General features: G+C 42.4%; 1 protein-coding gene across 2 annotated transcripts in view; it reads right to left on the bottom strand.

The window, feature by feature from the left end:
- LOC110499701 (prickle-like protein 1) overlaps positions 1-10,266 on the bottom strand; it is a 61,951-nt gene extending 51,685 nt beyond the window's left edge. The window contains exon 1 of one of the 2 annotated variants that reach the window (XM_090199140.1): positions 9,807-10,266. The gene's annotated coding sequence lies outside the window, so the exon portion shown is untranslated. Of the gene's footprint in view, positions 1-7,956; positions 8,219-9,806 lie in introns of those variants that run through there. The other variant, XM_090199142.1, reaches the window with a different exon arrangement.
- Positions 10,267-24,060: the final 13,794 nt, after the last annotated feature.

Here is a 24,060-nt window from a genome sequence, read left to right as displayed (position 1 = left end):
CAGACAGGCAGCAAACTGCTGTTATCTTACAGACAGGCAGCAAACTGCTGGCATCTTACAGACAGGCAGCAAACTGCTGTTATCTGACAGACAGGCAGCCAACTGCTGTTATCTTACAGACAGACAGCCAACTGCTGTTATCTTACAGACAAGCAGCAAACTGCTGGCATCTTACAGACAGGCAGCAAACTGCTGTTATCTTACAGGCAGCCAACTGCTGTTATCTGACAGACAGGCAGCCAACTGCTGTTATCTTACAGACAGGCAGCCAACTGCTGTTATCTTACAGACATGCAGCCAACTGCTGTTATCTTACAGACATGCAGCCAACTGCTGTTATCTTACAGACAGGCAGCAAACTGCTGTTATCTTACAAACAGGCAGCAAACTGCTGTTATCTTACAAACAGGCAGCAAACTGCTGTTATCTGACAGACAGGCAGCCAACTGCTGTTATCTTACAGACAGACAGCCAACTGCTGTTATCTTACAGACAGGCAGCAAACTGCTGTTATCTTACAGACAGGCAGCAAACTGCTGTTATCTTACGAACAGGCAGCAAACTGCTGTTATCTTACAAACAGGCAGCAAACCGCTGTTATCTTACAGACAGGCAGCAAACTGCTGTTATCTTACAGACAGGCAGCAAACTGCTGTTATCTTACAGACAGGCAGCAAACTGCTGTTATCTTACAGACAGGCAGCAAACTGCTGCTATCTTACAGACAGGCAGCAAACTGCTGTTATCTTACAAACAGGCAGCCAACTGCTGCTATCTTACAGACAGGCAGCAAACTGCTGTTATCTTACAGACAGGCAGCCAACTGCTGTTATCTTACAGACAGGCAGCAAACTGCTGTTATCTTACAGACAGGCAGCAAACTGCTGTTATCTTACAGACAGGCAGCAAACTGCTGTTATCTTACAGACAGGCAGCAAACTGCTGGTATCTTACAGACAGGCAGCAAACTGCTGCTATCTTACAGACAGGCAGCCAACTGCTGTTATCTTACAGACAGGCAGCAAACTGCTGTTATCTTACAGACAGGCAGCAAACTGCTGTTATCTTACAGACAGGCAGCAAACTGCTGTTATCTTACAGACAGGCAGCAAACTGCTGGTATCTTACAGACAGGCAGCAAACTGCTGCTATCTTACAGACAGGCAGCCAACTGCTGTTATCTTACAGACAGGCAGCAAACTGCTGTTATCTTACAGACAGGCAGCAAACTGCTGTTATCTTAGAGACAGGCAGCAAACTGCTGTTATCTTACAGACAGGCAGCAAACTGCTGTTATCTAATAGACAGGCAGCAAACTGCTGTTATCTTACAGACAGGCAGCAAACTGCTGTTATCTTACAGACAGGCAGCAAACCAACCAACTGCTGAAAGTTTAGACAGATTTGATCATATAAATCAAACAAACTGTTTCAATGATAAATGTATCTAAAGGAGTTAGTTCTCCAGTCCTGTTCCTATCTGTGACACAGCCAGACCATAATATGAGGCTTGGGGAGCAAATGCGGCCGTCTTGGGTTGGGTTAGTGACCGCGGACAAGCAGAGCCCTGGTTCATGGTGATTAGAACAAGCCACAGCTCGTAGATGAGTTCCCTTTCATCACCATGGTTACGGCCAGGCCTCCTTACACATGTTTTTCTTCTCCCTAGAACTACACAGCTGACTGACATAATTAAAGATTGATGATGAGCTGGTTATTTAAATCAGCTTTGTTGTGCTATTGCCCAGGACCGTGTTTAGGAAACCCTACACTTCACTGTCCTGTACTGAACACACACACACACACACACACACACACACACACACACACACACACACACACACACTCCTTCACTAGTTGTGCACACGTCTCACTGGCCCTCTGTCAAACCCCAACTGACAGCGTTATTCCAACATTTCCACAACCCAGAGCTGGTCTGCTGTTAGTACTACCCCCATTCAATATTTACAGTGCCTTGCGAAAGTATTCGGCCCCCTTGAACTTTGCGACCTTTTGCCACATTGCAGGCTTCAAACATAAAGATATAAACTGTATTTTTTTGTGAAGAATCAACAACAAGTGGGACACAATCATGAAGGGACACAATCAAGTGGGACACAATCATTTATTGGATATTTCAAACTTTTTTAAGAAATCAAAAACTGAAAAATTGGGCGTGCAAAATTATTCAGCCCCCTTAAGTTAATACTTTGTAGCGCCACCTTTTGCTGCGATTACAGCTGTAAGTCGCTTGGGGTATGTCTCTATCAGTTTTGCACATCGAGAGACTGACATTTTTTCCCATTCCTCCCTGCAAAACAGCTCGAGCTCAGTGAGGTTGGATGGAGAGCAGTTGTGAACAGCAGTTTTCAGTTCTTTCCACAGATTCTTGATTGGATTCAGGTCTGGACTTTGACTTGGCCATTCTAACACCTGGATATGTTTATTTTTGAACCATTCCATTGTAGATTTTGCTTTATGTTTTGGATCATTGTCTTGTTGGAAGACAAATCTCTCTCCCAGTCTCAGGTCTTTTGCAGACTCCAACAGGTTTTCTTCCAGAATGGTCCTGTATTTGGCTCCATCCATCTTCCCATCAATTTTAACCATCTTCCCTGTCCCTGCTGTAGAAAAGCAGGCCCAAACCATGATGCTGCCACCACCATGTTTGACAGTGGGGATGGTGTGTTCAGGGTGATGAGCTGTGTTGCTTTTACGCCAAACATAATGTTTTGCATTGTTGCCAAAAAGTTACATTTTGGTTTAATCTGACCAGAGCACCTTCTTCCACATGTTTGGTGTGTCTCCCAGGTGGCTTGTGGCAAACTTTAAACAACACTTTTTATGGATATCTTTAAGAAATGGCTTTCTTCTTGCCACTCTTCCATAAAGGCCAGATTTGTGCAATATACGACTGATTGTTGTCCTATGGACAGAGTCTCCCACCTCAGCTGTAGATCTCTGCAGTTCATCCAGAGTGATCATGGGCCTCTTGGCTGCATCTCTGATCAGTCTTCTCCTTGTATGAGCTGAAAGTTTAGAGGGACGGCCAGGTCTTGGTAGATTTGCAGTGGTCTGATACTCCTTCCATTTCAATATTATCGCTTGCACAGTGCTCCTTGGGATGTTTAAAGCATGGGAAATCTTTTTGTATCCAAATCCGGCTTTAAACTTCTTCACAACAGTATCTCGGACCTGCCTGGTGTGTTCCTTGTTCTTCATGATGCTCTCTGCGCTTTTGACGGACCTCTGTGCAGGTGCATTTATACGGAGACTTGATTACACACAGGTGGATTGTATTTATCATCATTAGTCATTTAGGTCAACATTGGATCATTCAGAGATCCTCACTGAACTTCTGGAGAGAGTTTGCTGCACTGAAAGTAAAGGGGCTGAATAATTTTGCACGCCCAATTTTTCAGTTTTTGATTTGTTAAAAAAGTTTGAAATATCCAATAAATGTCGTTCCACTTCATGATTGTGTCCCACTTGTTGTTGATTCTTCACAAAAAAATACAGTTTTATATCTTTATGTTTGAATCCTGAAATGTGGCAAAAGGTCGCAAAGTTCAAGGGGGCCGAATACTTTCGCAAGGCACTGTATCTCAGCTCTGTGAGTAGCCGTGCACGTTTCTCACTGTGCTTCTCATCACATACTAAGTGACAGCATTGTTCCAAAACCTCCAGAACCCCGAGCTGGTCTGCCTGCCTGCCACCATCCAGTCCATGTTTTACCCAGCCTCAGCCTGAGAACACAACTCGAGGGAATAGAAACTGGCCAGGAGTGTTTTGAGGTTAGCAGTGATTTACATTGCCCTGCGTACAGATTAATTCCTCCAGGAACAAACATGGCTCTGTGTACCTTACCTGGTCTGAGATATTACTGCAAACCAACTGAGGTGATACACACACACAACACAACACACACACAACACAACACACACAACACAACACACACACAACACAGACACACACGCACAACACAACACAACACACACACACACACGCACGCACGCACACACGCACGCACACACACACACACACACACACACACACACACACACACACACACACACACACAACACAACACAACACAACACAACACAACACAACACAACACAACACAACACAACACAACACAACACAACACACACACACATAGCCCATGGTGATATACAGCACAACTCCCCAGAACAGAAAGACTTATTAGAAGACGAAAGGAATACCTAGTCCTATATATTTTATAAAGGAATACCTAGTCCTATATATTTTATAAAGGAATACCTAGTCCTATATATTTATAAAGGAATACCTAGGCCTATATGTTTATAAAGGAATACCTAGGCCTATATATTTTATAAAGGAATACCTAGTCCTATATATTTTCTAAAGGAATACCTAGTCCTATATATGTTTATAAAGGAATACCTAGGCCTATATATTTATAAAGGAATACCTAGGCCTATATGTTTATAAAGGTATACCTAGGCCTATATATTTATAAAGGAATACCTAGTCCTATATATTTATAAAGGAATACCTAGGCCTATATATTTATAAAGGAATACCTAGGCCTATATGTTTATAAAGGAATACCTAGGCCTATATATTTATAAAGGAATACCTAGTCCTATATATTTATAAAGGAATACCTAGGCCTATATGTTTATAAAGGAATACCTAGTCCTATATATTTATAAAGGAATACCTAGTCCTATATATTTATAAAGGAATACCTAGGCCTATATGTTTATAAAGGAATACCTAGTCCTATATATTTATAAAGGAATACCTAGGCCTATATATTTATAAAGGAATATCTAGTCCTATATATTTATAAAGGAATACCTAGGCCAAAAGGAATATCTAGTCCTATATATTTATAAAGGAATACCTAGTCCTATATATTTATAAAGGAATATCTAGTCCTATATATTTATAAAGGAATACCTAGTCCTATATATTTATAAAGGAATACCTAGGCCTATATATTTATAAAGGAATATCTAGTCCTATATATTTATAAAGGAATACCTAGGCCTATATATTTATAAAGGAATACCTAGGCCTATATGTTTATAAAGGAATACCTAGGCCTATATGTTTATAAAGGAATACCTAGGCCTATATATTTATAAAGGAATACCTAGGCCTATATGTTTATAAAGGTATACCTAGGCCTATATGTTTATAAAGGAATACCTAGGCCTATATGTTTATAAAGGAATACCTAGTCCTATATGTTTATAAAGGAATACCTAGGCCTATATATTTATAAAGGAATATCTAGTCCTATATATTTATAAAGGTATACCTAGGCCTATATGTTTATAAAGGAATACCTAGGCCTATATGTTTATAAAGGAATACCTAGTCCTATATATTTATAAAGGAATACCTAGGCCTATATGTTTATAAAGGAATACCTAGGCCTATATGTTTATAAAGGTATACCTAGGCCTATATGTTTATAAAGGAATACCTAGTCCTATATATTTATAAAGGAATACCTAGGCCTATATATTTATAAAGGAATACCTAGGCCTATATGTTTATAAAGGAATACCTAGGCCTATATATTTATAAAGGAATATCTAGTCCTATATATTTATAAAGGTATACCTAGGCCTATATGTTTATAAAGGAATACCTAGTCCTATATATTTATAAAGGAATACCTAGGCCTATATGTTTATAAAGGAATACCTAGGCCTATATATTTATAAAGGAATACCTAGGCCAAAAGGAATATCTAGTCCTATATATTTATAAAGGAATACCTAGGCCTATATGTTTATAAAGGAATACCTAGGCCTATATATTTATAAAGGAATATCTAGTCCTATATATTTATAAAGGAATACCTAGGCCAAAAGGAATATCTAGTCCTATATATTTATAAAGGTATACCTAGGCCTATATATTTATAAAGGAATACCTAGGCCTATATATTTATAAAGGAATATCTAGTCCTATATATTTATAAAGGAATACCTAGGCCAAAAGGAATATCTAGTCCTATATATTTATAAAGGAATACCTAGGCCTATATGTTTATAAAGGAATACCTAGGCCTATATATTTATAAAGGTATACCTAGGCCTATATGTTTATAAAGGAATACCTAGGCCTATATGTTTATAAAGGAATACCTAGGCCTATATGTTTATAAAGGAATACCTAGGCCTATATGTTTATAAAGGAATACCTAGGCCTATATATTTATAAAGGAATATCTAGTCCTATATATTTATAAAGGAATACCTAGGCCTATATGTTTATAAAGGAATACCTAGGCCTATATGTTTATAAAGGAATACCTAGGCCTATATGTTTATAAAGGAATACCTAGGCCTATATGTTTATAAAGGAATACCTAGGCCTAAATGTTTATAAAGGAATATCTAGTCCTATATATTTATAAAGGAATATCTAGTCCTATATATTTATAAAGGAATACCTAGGCCTATATGTTTATAAAGGTATACCTAGGCCTATATGTTTATAAAGGTATACCTAGGCCTATATGTTTATAAAGGAATACCTAGGCCTATATGTTTATAAAGGTATACCTAGGCCTATATGTTTATAAAGGAATACCTAGGCCTATATGTTTATAAAGGTATACCTAGGCCTATATGTTTATAAAGGAATACCTAGGCCTATATGTTTATAAAGGAATACCTAGGCCTATATGTTTATAAAGGTATACCTAGGCCTATATATTTATAAAGGAATACCTAGTCCTATATATTTATAAAGGAATACCTAGGCCTATATGTTTATAAAGGAATACCTAGGCCTATATGTTTATAAAGGTATACCTAGGCCTATATGTTTATAAAGGAATACCTAGGCCTATATGTTTATAAAGGTATACCTAGGCCTATATGTTTATAAAGGAATACCTAGGCCTATATATTTATAAAGGAATACCTAGTCCTATATATTTATAAAGGAATACCTAGGCCTATATGTTTATAAAGGTATACCTAGGCCTATATGTTTATAAAGGAATACCTAGGCCTATATGTTTAAGTGAGATATACCACAGATATTGTAACAATTAACAAAGGGCTCTGAAATTAATACTGTACCACTGCCAAGACCTCACAGAGTTTTAGCTGTAAAAGCAGAGGTTTTAACAGGGGACCCAAGCAGAGTTCTGGTTCTATCTGCAGAGCATGGCTCAGGACCAGAGCAGTCCAGACCAGGGAGTCACTGAGTAAAAGGTTTTCCAGGAGTAAGGCCAAGAGCATCAAAACGAACTCCAGGATGGATTTCCTCTCTGGGGTTCGTTCAGCAGCACATTGTGAAGGTTAAATACATAGACATTTTAGTACGTTGAACTGAAGCCTTGTAGGCTTTAATCTCATAACACAATCTAAACATTACAAGGGTCTGGTGTTGCTTCATAAGCCGCTGACACAGAAAACATGTTTCCAGGAAGATGTTGGAGTTCTCAGAGCAGACTGTGTTTGTGACAACTCATAACTCAATGAAAGCCTGTTTGAATTGCACTTAGTAACAAAATGCCAGTTCAGCTAAATGTGCACATGAGATGGTCATTACATCATATTTACACAATGTACCAAACGGGAACGGTGCTACTCTGCCACAGTGATAAATAATGTTTAGTTGACAAGAGCACAAGTGTTGCTTATGCTCATCGTTGTTGCCAGAGAGAAAGAACGCGCGCGCAAGAGAGAGCGACAGCGCTCCACACATGCATGTAGTCTAGCTGGAACATTCCAATCACCTGAGCTACACTAGAGCCTTCCATGTGGTCTTAATGGCTGATGTATTACCAGAGGAAGAGAGAGAGGCTTGGCATCACACTCAGGTCCATAGCTCCCCCCCTCAGCCCCACTGCTCCTTCAGCCCCTGGCTTCGTCCCAAATGGCACCCTGTTATCTATATAGCGCACCAGAACCCTGATCAAAAGAAGTGCACTCACTATATGCCACTTGGGACGCAGACCCTCCTCTCTGGTTGGCTGGCTGCCATTTGGCTCCGTGGTGAAGACACTCCGCTGGTCACATGATACCCCCCTGGGTCTGCTTTACTAGTTTGTTATTCACAACCCCCCAGGAGAGGAGAGGCGAGGGGCTGAGATGAGATGAGAGGGGAGGGGCTAATAGGTGAGAGGAGGGGCTGAGAGGAGAGTGGAGGGGCTGAGAGGAGGGCCGAGGGGCTGAGATGAGATGAGAGGGGAGTGGCTGAGAGGAGAGGGGCTGAGAGGAGGAGGGAGGGGCTATTAGGTGAGAGGAGGGGCTGAGAGGAGAGCGGAGGGGCTGAGAGGAGGAGGGAGGTGCTAATAGGTGAGAGGAGGGGCTGAGCTGTATACCTGGGAACCAGTGTGACATAGGCCTTCAGCTGAAATGTTGTTACACTTCATTATATTTGTATTTAACCTTTATTTAACTAGGCAAGTCAGTTAAGAATTCTTATTTACAACGACGGCCCCCCTGGCCAAACCCTCCCCTAACCCGGACGACGTCCCTGTGGGACTCCCGATCACGGCCAGTTGTGATACAGCCCGGGATCAAACCTGGGCCTGTGGGAAGCCTCAAGCACTGCGATTCAGAGCCTTAGACTGCTGCACCACTCGGGAGGCCAAATGTGTGGAACTATTATGAGGGGAGAACAACTAATCTAAAACTGTTATCTGGGAAAATACGATGAATGTATGAACTGAGAGATGAACATGTTGTATCTGAATTGCATGCAACGTTATTTTACTGTAGTATACCACAGCTTGATGCTCTTATAGGAACATCTAAACTGCCACTAGGGGACCCCACTACCTTCATTACAGTACCTAAAAATGGTCCTCCACTCTACTGCTCTATGTGAAACATCACTTCAGTTTTATATTGTTTCCTAAACTATTTGGTCGAATTCGGCTATTAGTCTGTCAGTCAGTTGAAGCATTTGGTGTAAACACGAAAACTTCCACAGGACAAGTGCCAGGTGAGAAGTGTCAGTCAAGCGACACTGCCTTATACACCCCTTCGCTGTTTTGATAGATCCTCTCTGGTCACGTCCGTGTGAGGAAATTATATATATATATATATAAAAAAACACTATTGGAAGGAGGTGAAGTGTATTTCGAGAGGTTTTGCTGAGAGATTTATTGCATAACGTCAAGATGGTTAACAGCAGGACGGCTTCACGCGCCACATAGCATGATATTATTCGTTATGTTCACTAAAGCAACCGCGTGTAAGGAGAGAGAGATGGAGAGAGGGAGATGGTGTCGTCACATGAGTGACAAGCAACAGCTGAATCCACACATCTGGAACCTTAGGAGTCGCGCGGCACACCAAATGACACCCACAATGGGGTGCGTCTTTACGCGCACGTTTTAACGAGCTACTGTCTCTTTTCTGGCTTAAAGTTTCACAGTTTAAGTTTCTGTAATGTTTAAATTACTAGGAATAAGCCATATGCAGTAGTTTATAACAACAACTTGTAGAGATTGTCAGAACACATTCATAGACCTTCATCCATTCATAGAAAAGAAGCACGAGTGACAGAAACACAATTTTCACGTCAGGGGGGAAATTACATGTGGGCCAGATCTGACTTCCACATTTCTATACTAAACAGGTCTGGAAGACAACTGTATATTCAAACACATATTTCATGAAATGTGAAGGTGAAATCAGTATACCTGGAGTTGAAATTGCAATTTCATGCAGTAGCGGTACAATTTCCAAGTATTGCAAAGTATGGTAAAGATTTAAATGGCAAGCTATTCCACTCACCGACAGACAGACAGATCCGAAACGGATAGCTACTCACCAGAAAGACTGATTGCGCGGAGTTATGCGTAGGGGTAAAATGATATTCCGTTAATTGAGTAGAACAATATTCACGATTGGTGTCATCGGCGCCACTTTAAATAGTAGTGCTGCACCTACAGTATTATGTTCCTCCGTTCTAGTCTCACCGTGAACTATTCGAAGTTCGAATGAATAGAATACAACGACTTTTCAGAACATCATATAGAGAGAAACGACGTTAGAGTTTCAACACACAGACCAGCAGCGGCGTTGATTTAACAGCTCAGCTCGCGTTCTGGTGTTGGTACAGCACCACAAGTTAAAGCGCAGAGAGACTCACGGGCGGCGAGATGACATTAACGCTGTACTCTCTGCCTATTGGCTTAAACAAGCAGCCCCACCAATCCCTCTAAAGGCTGACATTCTTGGCAGTCTGGAAAACACGGCTGGTATCTCCCTCTCACTTTACAGAAAGACCCTGTACACTGCACACACACAAGCACGTTGAATACCTCTATATGCGTAAATGGCATTTGAGCGTTTGGCTCTTAAATTGTTATTACATTATCCATGTTGGTAACATACGGGGAAGCGTCTATGGTATAAAAGAATGCTTTGGTTTTCAAACCTCCACGTGTTTATGGTGTCGTTTTGACGCTGTTTATCTTCACTACATATAGAAAGACTTCTATCTTCATGATTTGAGGCACCGAATAGACTCCTATTTGACAGTGTACACAATCTAATTGTTGCAGATAAAGGACCTATCTCAGAGACGAGATATGTAGACATCTTCCATGTAAACCTCAGAGTGCCTTGGGGAATTTTAACCCCTCTTGGTGGTGGTGATGTGTGGAAGGATCTGTCTACAAGGCCTCGCATGACAACCCTGTCTGTGTCTAACTGATACACTGTGTGTGTGTGTGTGTGTGTGTGTGTGTGTGTGTGTGTGTTTGTGTGTGTGTGTCTGTGTGTGTGTGTCTGTGTGTGTGTCTGTGTGTGTGCGTGTGCATTGACAACCCTGTTTGTGTCTTCCTGACATTGTGACACTCTGCCAGATCAGGTTTCACAGCATAGTCCTCCACACACACACACACACACACACACACACACACACACACACACACACACACACACACACACACACACACACACACACACACACACACACACACACACACACAGCTGAGGGGCCCCTGACCTAATTCACAGGGGTTGCCTGGCCTGCTGTCTATCTCTCTGCCAGGGCTCCCATATAAACTGTTCCACACCGGGCTCCTTTGTCATTGTGTTAGCAGTGGGAAGTGAAACCTCTCTCTCTTTAATCTGAGATGCTAATCTTTCTATTCACTCACCTGCTGCGGCCCCCGCCACAATCCCCATCCCCGCCTCACCCTCAGAAACCAAGAGCCCCAGAGCCGGCGACGGGAACTTGATCAGCTTTAGTGTCCCGGTTGCTCTCTTTATTTCCACCTGTTCTGTGGGCCTGTTCCCTGTTCTGCGCCCACACAGAGTTTTCATCCCAAATTACACCCTATTCCTTATGTAGTGCACTACTTTTAACCAGGGCTCATAGGGAAACTATTTAGTGAACAGGGTCCATTTGGGATGCACAGCAGAATAGGCCGCTGCACTGTGCTGCTGTGTTAACAGGTCTTTGTGGTGTGGAGCGCCACAGACATCTGCAACATTACTCCCATTTACTGAGAGGAGAGCATATTAAAGGTACTCCTATAGATTAGAGTATATTAAAGGTACTCCTATAGATTAGAGTATATTAAAGGCATGTATATAGAGTAGAGTATATTAAAGGTACTCCTATAGATTAGAGTATATTAAAGGTACTCCTGTAGATTAGAGTATATTAAAGGCATGTATATAGAGTAGAGTACATTAAAGGTACTCCTATAGATTAGAGTATACTCGTATAGAGTAGAGTATATTAACTGTACGCCTATAGACTAGAGTATATTAAAGGTACTCCTATAGACTAGAGTATATTAACGGTACGCCTATAGACTAGAGTTTATTAACGGTACGCCTATAGACTAGAGTATATTAACGGTACGCCTATAGATTAGAGTATATTAACGGTACGCCTATAGATTAGAGTATATTAACGGTACGCCTATAGATTAGAGTATATTAACGGTACGCCTATAGATTAGAGTATATTAACGGTACGCCTATAGACTAGAGTATATTAACGGTACTCCTATAGATTAGAGTATATTAACGGTACGCCTATAGACTAGAGTATATTAACGGTACTCCTATAGATTAGAGTATATTAACGGTACTCCTATAGACTAGAGTATATTAACGGTACGCCTATAGACTAGAGTATATTAACGGTACGCCTATAGACTAGAGTATATTAACGGTACGCCTATAGACTAGAGTATATTAACGGTACGCCTATAGACTAGAGTATATTAACGGTACGCCTATAGACTAGAGTATATTAACGGTACGCCTATAGACTAGAGTATATTAACGGTACGCCTATAGATTAGAGTATATTAACGGTACGCCTATAGATTAGAGTATATTAACGGTACGCCTATAGATTAGAGTATATTAACGGTACGCCTATAGACTAGAGTATATTAACGGTACTCCTATAGATTAGAGTATATTAACGGTACTCCTATAGACTAGAGTATATTAACGGTACGCCTATAGACTAGAGTATATTAACGGTACGCCTATAGACTAGAGTATATTAACGGTACGCCTATAGACTAGAGTATATTAACGGTACGCCTATAGACTAGAGTATATTAACGGTACGCCTATAGACTAGAGTATATTAACGGTACTCCTATAGACTAGAGTATATTAACGGTATGCCTATAGACTAGAGTATATTAACGGTACGCCTATAGACTAGAGTATATTAACGGTACGCCTATAGACTAGAGTATATTAACGGTACGCCTATAGACTAGAGTATATTAACGGTACGCCTATAGACTAGAGTATATTAACGGTACGCCTATAGACTAGAGTATATTAAAGGTACGCCTATAGATTAGAGTATATTAACGGTACGCCTATAGACTAGAGTATATTAAAGGTACGCCTATAGATTAGAGTATATTAACGGTACGCCTATAGACTAGAGTATATTAAAGGTACGCCTATAGATTAGAGTATATTAACGGTACGCCTATAGACTAGAGTATATTAACGGTACGCCTATAGATTAGAGTATATTAACGGTACGCCTATAGACTAGAGTATATTAACGGTACGCCTATAGACTAGAGTATATTAACGGTACGCCTATAGACTAGAGTATATTAACGGTACGCCTATAGACTAGAGTATATTAACGGTACGCCTATAGACTAGAGTATATTAAAGGTACGCCTATAGATTAGAGTATATTAACGGTACGCCTATAGACTAGAGTATATTAACGGTACGCCTATAGATTAGAGTATATTAACGGTACGCCTATAGACTAGAGTATATTAACGGTACGCCTATAGACTAGAGTATATTAACGGTACGCCTATAGACTAGAGTATATTAACGGTACGCCTATAGATTAGAGTATATTAACGGTACGCCTATAGACTAGAGTATATTAACGGTACTCCTATAGATTAGAGTATATTAACGGTACTCCTATAGACTAGAGTATATTAACGGTACGCCTATAGACTAGAGTATATTAACGGTACGCCTATAGACTAGAGTATATTAACGGTACGCCTATAGACTAGAGTATATTAACGGTACTCCTATAGATTAGAGTATATTAACGGTACTCCTATAGACTAGAGTATATTAACGGTACGCCTATAGACTAGAGTATATTAACGGTACGCCTATAGACTAGAGTATATTAAAGGCATGTATATAGACTAGAGTATATTAAAGGTACTCCTATAGATTAGAGTATATTAACGGTACTCCTATAGACTAGAGTATATTAACGGTACGCCTATAGATTAGAGTATATTAACGGTACGCCTATAGACTAGAGTATATTAACGGTACTCCTATAGATTAGAGTATATTAACGGTACTCCTATAGACTAGAGTATATTAACGGTACGCCTATAGATTAGAGTATATTAACGGTACGCCTATAGACTAGAGTATATTAACGGTACGCCTATAGACTAGAGTATATTAACGGTACGCCTATAGATTAGAGTATATTAACGGTACGCCTATAGACTAGAGTATATTAACGGTACTCCTATAGATTAGAGTATATTAACGGTACGCCTATAGATTAGAGTATATTAACGGTACTCCTATAGATTAGAGTATATTAACGGTACTCCTATAGACTAGAGTATATTAACGGTACGCCTATAGACTAGAGTATATTAACGGTACGCCTATAGACTAGAGTATATTAACGGTACGCCTATAGACTAGAGTATATTAACGGTACGCCTATAGACTAGAGTATATTAAAGGTACTCCTATAGACTAGAGTATATTAACGGTACGCCTATAGACTAGAGTATATTAACGGTACGCCTATAGACTAGAGTTTATTAACGGTACGCCTATAGACTAGAGTATATTAACGGTACGCCTATAGACTAGAGTATATTAACGGTACGCCTATAGACTAGAGTATATTAACGGTACGCCTATAGACTAGAGTATATTAACGGTACGCCTATAGACTAGAGTATATTAACGGTACGCCTATAGACTAGAGTATATTAACGGTACGCCTATAGACTAGAGTATATTAAAGGTACTACTAGACATACAACCAGAAAGGAAGCAAAGATCCAGAATGTGGAGATAGCAGCACAAAAGTCCTCTGGTTCAGGGAACTTTCCCCAGTTGTCACACACATTCCCACACACACTCACACACATGCACCCACACACACACGCATCCACATTTCCCTGGCCAGCTACATTGATGTGGAATTGTTTGTTTTGTGATTGTGGTTTGGGGAACATCATTTATGAAAGGCAGGAAGCCACGAGGAAAAGTCACACTGGATATCTGATCAGTCAGCCTCTAGTAAAAGGGAGAGGGAGAGGTAGAGGAACAGGGAGTGGAAGAGTCAGGGAGAGGGAGAGGTGGAGGAACAGGGAGAGGAAAAGTCAGGGAGAGGGAGAGGTGGAGGAACAGGGAGTGGAAGAGTCAGGGAGAGGTGGAGGAACAGGGAGTGGAAGAGTCAGGGAGAGGGAGAGGTAGAGGAACAGGGAGTGGAAGAGTCAGGGAGAGGGAGAGGTGGAGGAACAGGGAGTGGAAGAGTCAGGGAGAGGGAGAGCGAGTGAGAAAGACAAGGATAGTGAGAGGCAGAGGTAGAGGTAGCGGGAGAGAGAGAGATAAAGGTGAAAAGCGAGAGAGAGGGAGAGGAACGTGTGATATTGTACCCACTTCTCTCTGTTTGCAACAGGATCTATTCACTTCATTAAATCAACACACATCATAAATGTGACTAATGCATTACTGGGGTTTGTTGGATACTTAACCTCTGAACTTTAACCTCAACCCGACGTTGGTTGTCTGACTCCAAATTGACCCTTGTTCGTGACCCACTAACAAAGATTCACCCTCTCTTTTCTCCTCCATGTGAAAGCCATGGTATATGGCTCCAGGTTTGGCCGGCACACCGAAACCAAAGCTGTCCATCATGTTCGGAGATTCTGGTGTTCCGAAGCTCCTTGTGGTCTTCAGTGGAAACACATGGAAACACATGGTTGTCGTCTATCATAATTCCAAAGAGTTCTTGTGAGTTTTCTCATGTCATCTCTTTATCTTATTGTGCCAGCAGTTTTTATCGAAGTCAGGGAGAGAGAGAGAGCGAGAGAGAGAGAGAGAGAGAGAGAGAGAGAGCGAGAGAGAGAGTGCGAGAGAGAGAGAGAGAGAGAGAGAGAGAGAGAGAGAGAGAGAGAGAGAGAGTGCGAGAGAGAGAGAGAGAGAGAGAGAGAGAGAGAGAGAGTGGAGACAGTGGCACTTGTTATCACGTCACTGTCATCAGAATTTCACCCAAGCATCCGAGACTCTCCAATTACACCGCCTTTAGTTTCCATACAATCAAATCAAATCACATTTTATTGGTCACATACACGAGTTTAGCAGATGTTATTGTGGGTGTTGAAGTGCTTGTGTAAGTATTATCTAACAATTTCACAACAATACACACAAATCTAAAGTAAAGTAATGGAATTAAGAATAAATGAATGTACGGACGAGAAATGTCAGAGTGGTGTTTGCAGTTGAAGTTATTCTTTAATAACACTGACCCCAAAGCCAATCAGGGGGAGGAAAAGAGGTTGATTCAAAGAGGATAAATCATGGATGTAGATGGTCATTCCTTCCCTGTCCTCAGCAATTCCCTCTCAGTGATTCATTCTCTCAGTGATTCATTCTCTCAGTGATTCATTCTCTCAGTGATTCATTCTCTCAGTGATTCATTCTCTCAGTGATTCATTCTCTCAGTGATTCTTTCTCTCAGTGATTCATTCTCTCAGTGATTCTTTCTCTCAGTGATTCATTCTCTCAGTGATTCATTCTCTCAGTGATTCATTCTCTCAGTGATTCTTTCTCTCAGTGATTCATTCTGTCAGTGATTCATTCTCTCAGTGATTCATTCTGTCAGTGATTCATTCTCTCAGTGATTCATTCTCTCAGTGATTCATTCTCTCAGTGATTCATTCTCTCAGTGATTCATTCTCTCAGTGATTCATTCTCTCAGTGATTCATTCTCTCAGTGATTCTTTCTCTCAGTGATTCTTTCTCTCAGTGATTCATTCTCTCAGTGATTCATTCTCTCAGTGATTCATTCTCTCAGTGATTCTTTCTCTCAGTGATTCATTCTCTCAGTGATTCATTCTCTCCAGTGATTCTTCCAAGTGAACAGAGGAACAGGATGTAGTTTATACCCAGCCCTCGCCTTTTTCTTTTTCTGTAGGTTACCTTTATTTAACTCGGCAAGTCAGTTAAGAACAAATGAGTGTTTTCACTGACAGTCTAGGAACAGTGGGTTAACTGCCTTGTTCAGGGGAACAGTGGGTTAACTGCCTTGTTCAGGGGAACAGTGGGTTAACTGCCTTGTTCAGGGGAACAGTGGGTTAACTGCCTTGTTCAGGGGAACAGTGGGTTAACTGCCTTGTTCAGGGGAACAGTGGGATAACTGCCTTGTTCAGGGGAACAGTGGGATAACTGCCTTGTTCAGGGGAACAGTGGGGTAACTGCCTTGTTCAGGGGAACAGTGGGTTAACTGCCTTGTTCAGGGGAACAGTGGGTTAACTGCCTTGTTCAGGGGAACAGTGGGTTAACTGCCTTGTTCAGGGGAACAGTGGGATAACTGCCTTGTTCAGGGGAACAGTGGGTTAACTGCCTTGTTCAGGGGAACAGTGGGATAACTGCCTTGTTCAGGGGAACAGTGGGTTAACTGCCTTGTTCAGGGGAACAGTGGGATAACTGCTTTGTTCAGGGGAACAGTGGGTTAACTGCCTTGTTCAGGGGAACAGTGGGTTAACTGCCTTGTTCAGGGGCAGAACAAGAGATTTTTTACCTCGTCAGCTCAGGGATTCAATCTTGCAACCTTTCGGTTACTAGTCCAGCTCCCTAACCACTAGACTACCTGCTGCCCCTAGCCTGTGATTGACAAATTAGAATTCCTTGCAATAAAACTGGGCCAATGGCCAAATAACAAGTATCCTATTTCAGGCTCACTGCATAGACCAATTCCTCCCATGTCTCTGACCCATTGATCAATAATTCCCTATTACAGAAAAAACACTATTTCCATTGATCGTTACTCTATTGACTCGTCCTCTGAGTTGTGTATTTATCTTCTAAATATTCTCACAGCGGCATAGACTAAGATACAGTAGAATAGAATACAGTGTATACATATGAGATGAGTAATTCAAGATATGTAAACATTATTAAAGTGACTAGTGCTCCATTATTAAAGTAGCCAGTGATTATATGTACATAGGGCAGCAGCCTCTAATCAGATGTGAAATGCAGGACCATCCTCAGGACCAGCCTCAGGACCATCCTCAGGACCATACTCAGGACCATCCTCAGGACCAGCCTCAGGACCATCCTTATGACCATCCTCAGGACCAGCCTCAGGACCATCCTCAGGACCATCCTCAGGACCAGCCTCAGGACCATCCTCAGGACCATACTCAGGACCAGCCTCAGGACCATCCTCAGGACCATCCTCAGGACCATCCTCAGGACCAGCCTCAGGACCATCCTTATGACCATCCTCAGGACCATCCTCAGGACCATCCTCAGGACCATCCTCAGGACCATCCTCAGGACCATCCTCAGGACCAGCCTCAGGACCATCCTCAGGACCATCCTCAGGACCAGCCTCAGGACCATCCTCAGGACCATCCTCAGGACCATCCTCAGGACCAGCCAACCACAGGTACTTCATAAGACAGTGTGTCTTTATGTTGGCTGGAGGAAGTTTATCCATTGTTCAAGACTCCACTCTGTTGAAGTGCTGTTGTCCTTTGTGTTCAGATAACAGTGCTTACCTATGCAGGGCAGGTACTGTACATCTAGTGTTATAGAGGGGCGGACTGGGATCAGAAATCACCCCTGGCATCTTTCTAACACATCAGCCCATTTTGGTCCTCGAGGCCCCCATTATTAGACAGACATTTAGCATTTTGTGCAAAAATTCTAAATTCAAATGGCCAAGCTCGTCTGGCATTTGCCCAAAATGCCCTGTGTCCAGTCTGCCCCTGGTGTTGTAGCTTCCCTGTACTGTATTGCAACACACCCAGTTGGAATAAACCGACCTGAACATCCATACTGCCACATGTTTGAGAAGCTGTTAGAAGTGTTCTCATGGCCCAGGCCTGATGCGTGGACTTGACCGTCATACAGTCATTTGTGATGACTGGTTCAGGGTCAACTACTTCAGCTGCTTCTGAAAGGAAAGAGAAACATAATGATTGGACTATAATACAATGTTTCCTCATTTCTGGAATTCCAGACAGTGGATATTTACCCCCTACTGGCACACACATACACACTTACACACACACTTACACACAAACACACACACACACACACACACTTACACACATACACACACTCACACAAACACACACACACACACACACACACACACACACACACACACACACACACACACACACACACACACACACACACACACACACACACACACACACACACACACACACACACACACACCACAGGTTTTCTGACAGGAGTGAGTACTCTGGTTAAATGTTAATCCTTCTAGGGAGATTGGATTCTCAAGGCCCCCCCACTGAGTCAGCTCTCAAGCAAACATGGCGTAATTAGACTGAGACACACTGCATCCGGAACACACACACACACACACACACACACACACACACACACACACACACACACACACACACACACACACACACACACACACACACACACACACACACACACATCCTTACCTCCTACCTTCAACAGGACCGGGACCCATTACATTGCAGACATACCTGAGCACTTTGTACACCACTGCTCTCCACACGCTGCTTGTCTTTCCAGTTCTTTGGTTCTATTAGCTGAACTCTAGGAGCTTTTGGGAGTTCTAAATGAGTGGCCGGAAGTCTCATGCTGTTACTGTAGAATTGGAATTAGAATCCTTCTGATTCAATGGCTGTTGCCCCCGTAGCTGAGGTCTGGCTGGGACTGCTAGACTGGCTGTCACTCCCCTGACAGAAGACAATAGCAAGCCATGTCACTCAGAGTCCTGGACAATACACAGACCTGGACAATACACCTTCACTTGCGTTACTTCTCAGAGTCCTGGACAATACACCTTCACTTGTGTTACTTCTCAGAGTCCTGGACAATACACCTTCACTTGTGTTACTTCTCAGAGTCCTGGACAATACACCTTCACTTGTGTTACTTCTCACAGTCCTGGACAATACACCTTCACTTGTGTTACTTCTCAGAGTCCTGGACAATACACCTTCACTTGTGTTACTTCTCAGAGTCCCGGACAATACACCTTCACTTGTGTTACTTCTCACAGTCCTGGACAATACACAGATCTGGACAATACACCTTCACTTGTGTTAATTCTCAGAGTCCTGGACAATACACCTTCACTTGTGTTACTTCTCAGAGTCCTGGACAATACACCTTCACTTGTGTTACTTCTCAGAGTCCTGGACAATACACCTTCACTTGTGTTACTTCTCACAGTCCTGGACAATACACCTTCACTTGTGTTACTTCTCACAGTCCTGGACAATACACCTTCACTTGTATTACTTCTCACAGTCCTGGACAATACACCTTCACTTGTGTTAATTCTCAGAGTCCTGGACAATACACCTTCACTTGTGTTACTTCTCAGAGTCCTGGACAATACACCTTCACTTGTGTTACTTCTCACAGACCTGGACAATACACCTTCACTTGTGTTACTTCTCAGAGTCCTGGACAATACACCTTCACTTGTGTTACTTCTCACAGACCTGGACAATACACCTTCACTTGTGTTACTTCTCAGAGTCCTGGACAATACATAGTCCTGGACAATACACAGACCTGGACAATACACCTTCACTTGTGTTAATTCTCAGAGTCCTGGACAATACACCTTCACTTGTGTTACTTCTCAGAGTCCTGGACAATACACCTTCACTTGTGTTACTTCTCACAGACCTGGACAATACACCTTCACTTGTGTTACTTCTCACAGTCCTGGACAATACACCTTCACTTGTGTTACTTCTCACAGTCCTGGACAATACACCTTCACTTGTGTTACTTCTCACAGACCTGGACAATACACCTTCACTTGTGTTACTTCTCACAGTCCTGGACAATACACCTTCACTTGTGTTACTTCTCACAGACCTGGACAATACACCTTCACTTGTGTTACTTCTCACAGACCTGGACAATACACCTTCACTTGGTGCGGCAGGGTAGCCTAGTGGTTAGAGCGTTGGACTAGTAACCGGAAGGTTGCGAGTTCAAACCCCCGAGCTGACAAGGTACAAATCTGTCGTTCTGCCCCTGAACAGGCAGTTAACCCACTGTTCCCAGGCCGTCATTGAAAATAAGAATTTGTTCTTAACTGACTTGCCTGGTTAAATAAAGGTAAAATAAAAAAACTAAAAAAACTTGTGTTACTTCTCACAGACCTGGACAGTACACCTTCACTTGTGTTACATAAAGGGCTTTCTGGTGGTCTCCCTTCACCTGTCAGGAAACCCACAGAGAACATTAATGAGCGACACATGACACATTATATATACATGTACCTGTACTGTATTGTAGGCAGTACTAAAAGGTAGTATCTCATTGGTCTCTAGAAAAATATAATCTTAACCATCATATGGAGGACATGAACTGCCTCTTATCAAGACATAGGAATGGAATGTTCTGAGTCTAATTATTAACTATCAAATTATCACTATCAAACCCAATGTGAAGATACAGGCCTGATTCAAACCCAATGTGTAGATACAGGCCTGATTCAAACCCAATGTGAAGGTACAGGCCTGATTCAAACCCAATGTGTAGATACAGGCCTGATTCAAACCCAATGTGAAGATACAGGCCTGATTCAAACCCAATGTGAAGATACAGGCCTGATTCAAACCCAATGTGAAGATACAGGCCTGATTCAAACCCAGTGTGAAGGTACAGGCCTGATTCAAACCCAATGTGAAGATACAGGCCTGATTCAAACCCAATGTGAAGATACAGGCCTGATTCAAACCCAATGTGAAGATACAGGCCTGATTCAAACCCAATGTGTAGATACAGGCCTGATTCAAACCCAGTGTGTAGATACAGGCCTGATTCAAACCCAATGTGTAGATACAGGCCTGATTCAAACCCAGTGTGAAGGTACAGGCCTGATTCAAACCCAGTGTGAAGGTACAGGCCTGATTCAAACCCAATGTGTAGATACAGGCCTGATTCAAACCCAGTGTGGAGATACAGGCCTGATTCAAACCCAATGTGTAGATACAGGCCTGATTCAAACCCAATGTGTAGATACAGGCCTGATTCAAACCCAATGTGTAGATACAGGCCTGATTCAAGTGCTGTTTGTTGTACACAGTCACAGTGTAGTACAGTTGAAATGGAACAGCACTCCATGCCTAATGGAATAACACACATGCACGTGCGCGCACACACACACACACACACACACGCACACGCACGCACAAACAACAGTGTGGGAATGTTTTTTTTATGATGTCGTGAAGCTCTGTAGCCCATGGTCACGCATGTTTTCATCTCTTTCATTCCAGGCGTCTGTCTGTAGGCCTACGGAGCGCTAGCAAGAGAGCCTTGGGGCGTTGTGCCTCTGCAATGTGTAACTGGAAACTCTGGGTAGAATTGACCTCTTAGGGCTGATCTAGGAACAGCTTTCCCTTTCGCCAAACCTTATGTCAACCAATAAGGTCGGAATGACAAAATTGATCTTGGATCAGTGTTTAAGGAAGATGTCCTCTTTCTCCCTAACAGCGTATCGGTTTGTGACACCCACTTCCTGTTCCTGTAACATTGATCTCAGCCCTGTTGGTTAATGTTAAACCACTAACTTACCGATTTTCATCATGGTTTGTAATCTTTAAGCCCAATGCTAACCTAAAGAGCTGTGCGTGGGTGTTTTGGCATTTCCCTAAAACCGTAAATCAAATTGAATGACGGTTGGTTGGATGCCTGGGATACATAAACCCCACAGTGAGTAAAGTTGAATTAGGCAGAGAAATTTGAGGGATTTGAAGTGAGGTTGTAAAGTAAAATCTAAACGTTGTGTGTGTGAGTGTTTTAGTAATTCATTCATGGTTTTCTTGGAGGACTCCAACATGCATAAGTTTGAGTGGAGTAGAGTGAGGGAGGGAAAAGGAGGGGGGGCCCCTCTGAGGGGGGGGACCCTCTGAGGGGGGGGGACCCTCTGAGGGGGGGGACCCTCTGAGGGGGGGGGCCCTCTGAGGGGAAATCTGAAGGACAGAAAAAGGCATTTAGAGAAAACACAAATACAGGGAACAGGCCTCAGTAGTAGTTTGTCCTTCCTGGTGGACCTGTGTTCAAGTAGTATTTGTTTTCTTAAATACTTTAGCTGTTCTTCACTGAGCTTGCCTGGCCCAAATAAACCAATTGAACACACTCTAAAGTGCAAACCTCACCTGTCAGACACTCTAGACAGGCTCAAACAAAACACTTAAAGTATTTGAGAGATAACACATACTATTTGAACCCAGATCTGCTTCCTGGTAGCCTGGGTTCTCTCCAAATTCATCACAGGACCAATGAACTGTCCAAAGACAGTGTACCGCACCAGCTGTACCTGTATTAGTAACAGAACAAGATTTCACTTTTTGTTCATTCGTCCAAGTCTCCCTACTCCTTAGATATTTGTGTTTGATGTTCTGTAAACCTTTGCCAAATATGAGATGCTGAATTAGTCATTTTATTGAATTGACCATTTGCACGTCTGAAACCACTGATTTAAATCACAGTGATACAACGTTTGGATTTGCACTCATGGGTACACAGGATTATAACCTTAATAACAGATGTTAGAACGCTCTGTCCTCCCGTCCTCCTCCTCCTCCTCGTCCCATTCTCAGTCCTCAGGGCCGGAACACAACCTGAGCCACGGTTACCACGGTTACCACGGGAGTGACCGACTGTAGTTTTCTTCTCTCAGGGGAAGGAGGGAAGAAGCTCACCTCTCTTAGTAGGGGACTGGAATAAAATAGTATTTTAAAGGGGGAAGGGGGGGTAATTTCACCTCTCTGGGTGGGTGAGAGGCTGGAAGGAAGGAAGGGGGAGACTCACCTCTCTCGGTAGGGGGCTGACTGCACTGGCTGCTGGGAGGAAGTGTCTGACAGCACGTAGCTCCTGGGTCACTGTGGAATGCCACAGACACCCAAGGGCTAAGTAAGCCAAGGGCAAGACAAGGGGAGGAGGGAAGGAGGGAGGGAGAGAGGCGGGGAGTGAGCGGAGAGGGTAGAAAACAAGGGAGAGAGAGAGAGAGAGAGAGAAAGATGATGTGAGGGGAAAGGGGAAACAGAGTAGAAAAAAGAAGCAGCAAGGTCTGGGATGCTCTCTCTCTCTCTCTATCGCTCTGGGAGGGCTGAGAACAAATCGTTTTGACAGTCACCAGAAATACATTTTCCTGCCAAGTCTTAAACAACTGCAGCCAAATGTATCTCCCTCCCTCCAGTCTCTAACCTTATGTGAAGAAATAGGGGAGCAGTCTACACAAATATTTTATTTGGGATCTCACTAGGAGTCTCCTCAGGAGGACT

Source organism: Oncorhynchus mykiss, chromosome 15 (genome assembly GCF_057628025.1).
Source record: "Oncorhynchus mykiss isolate SJ-2025 chromosome 15, ASM5762802v1, whole genome shotgun sequence".
Classification (NCBI taxonomy): Eukaryota; Metazoa; Chordata; class Actinopteri; order Salmoniformes; family Salmonidae; genus Oncorhynchus; species Oncorhynchus mykiss.
This window is presented reverse-complemented; position numbering and strand designations above follow the sequence as displayed.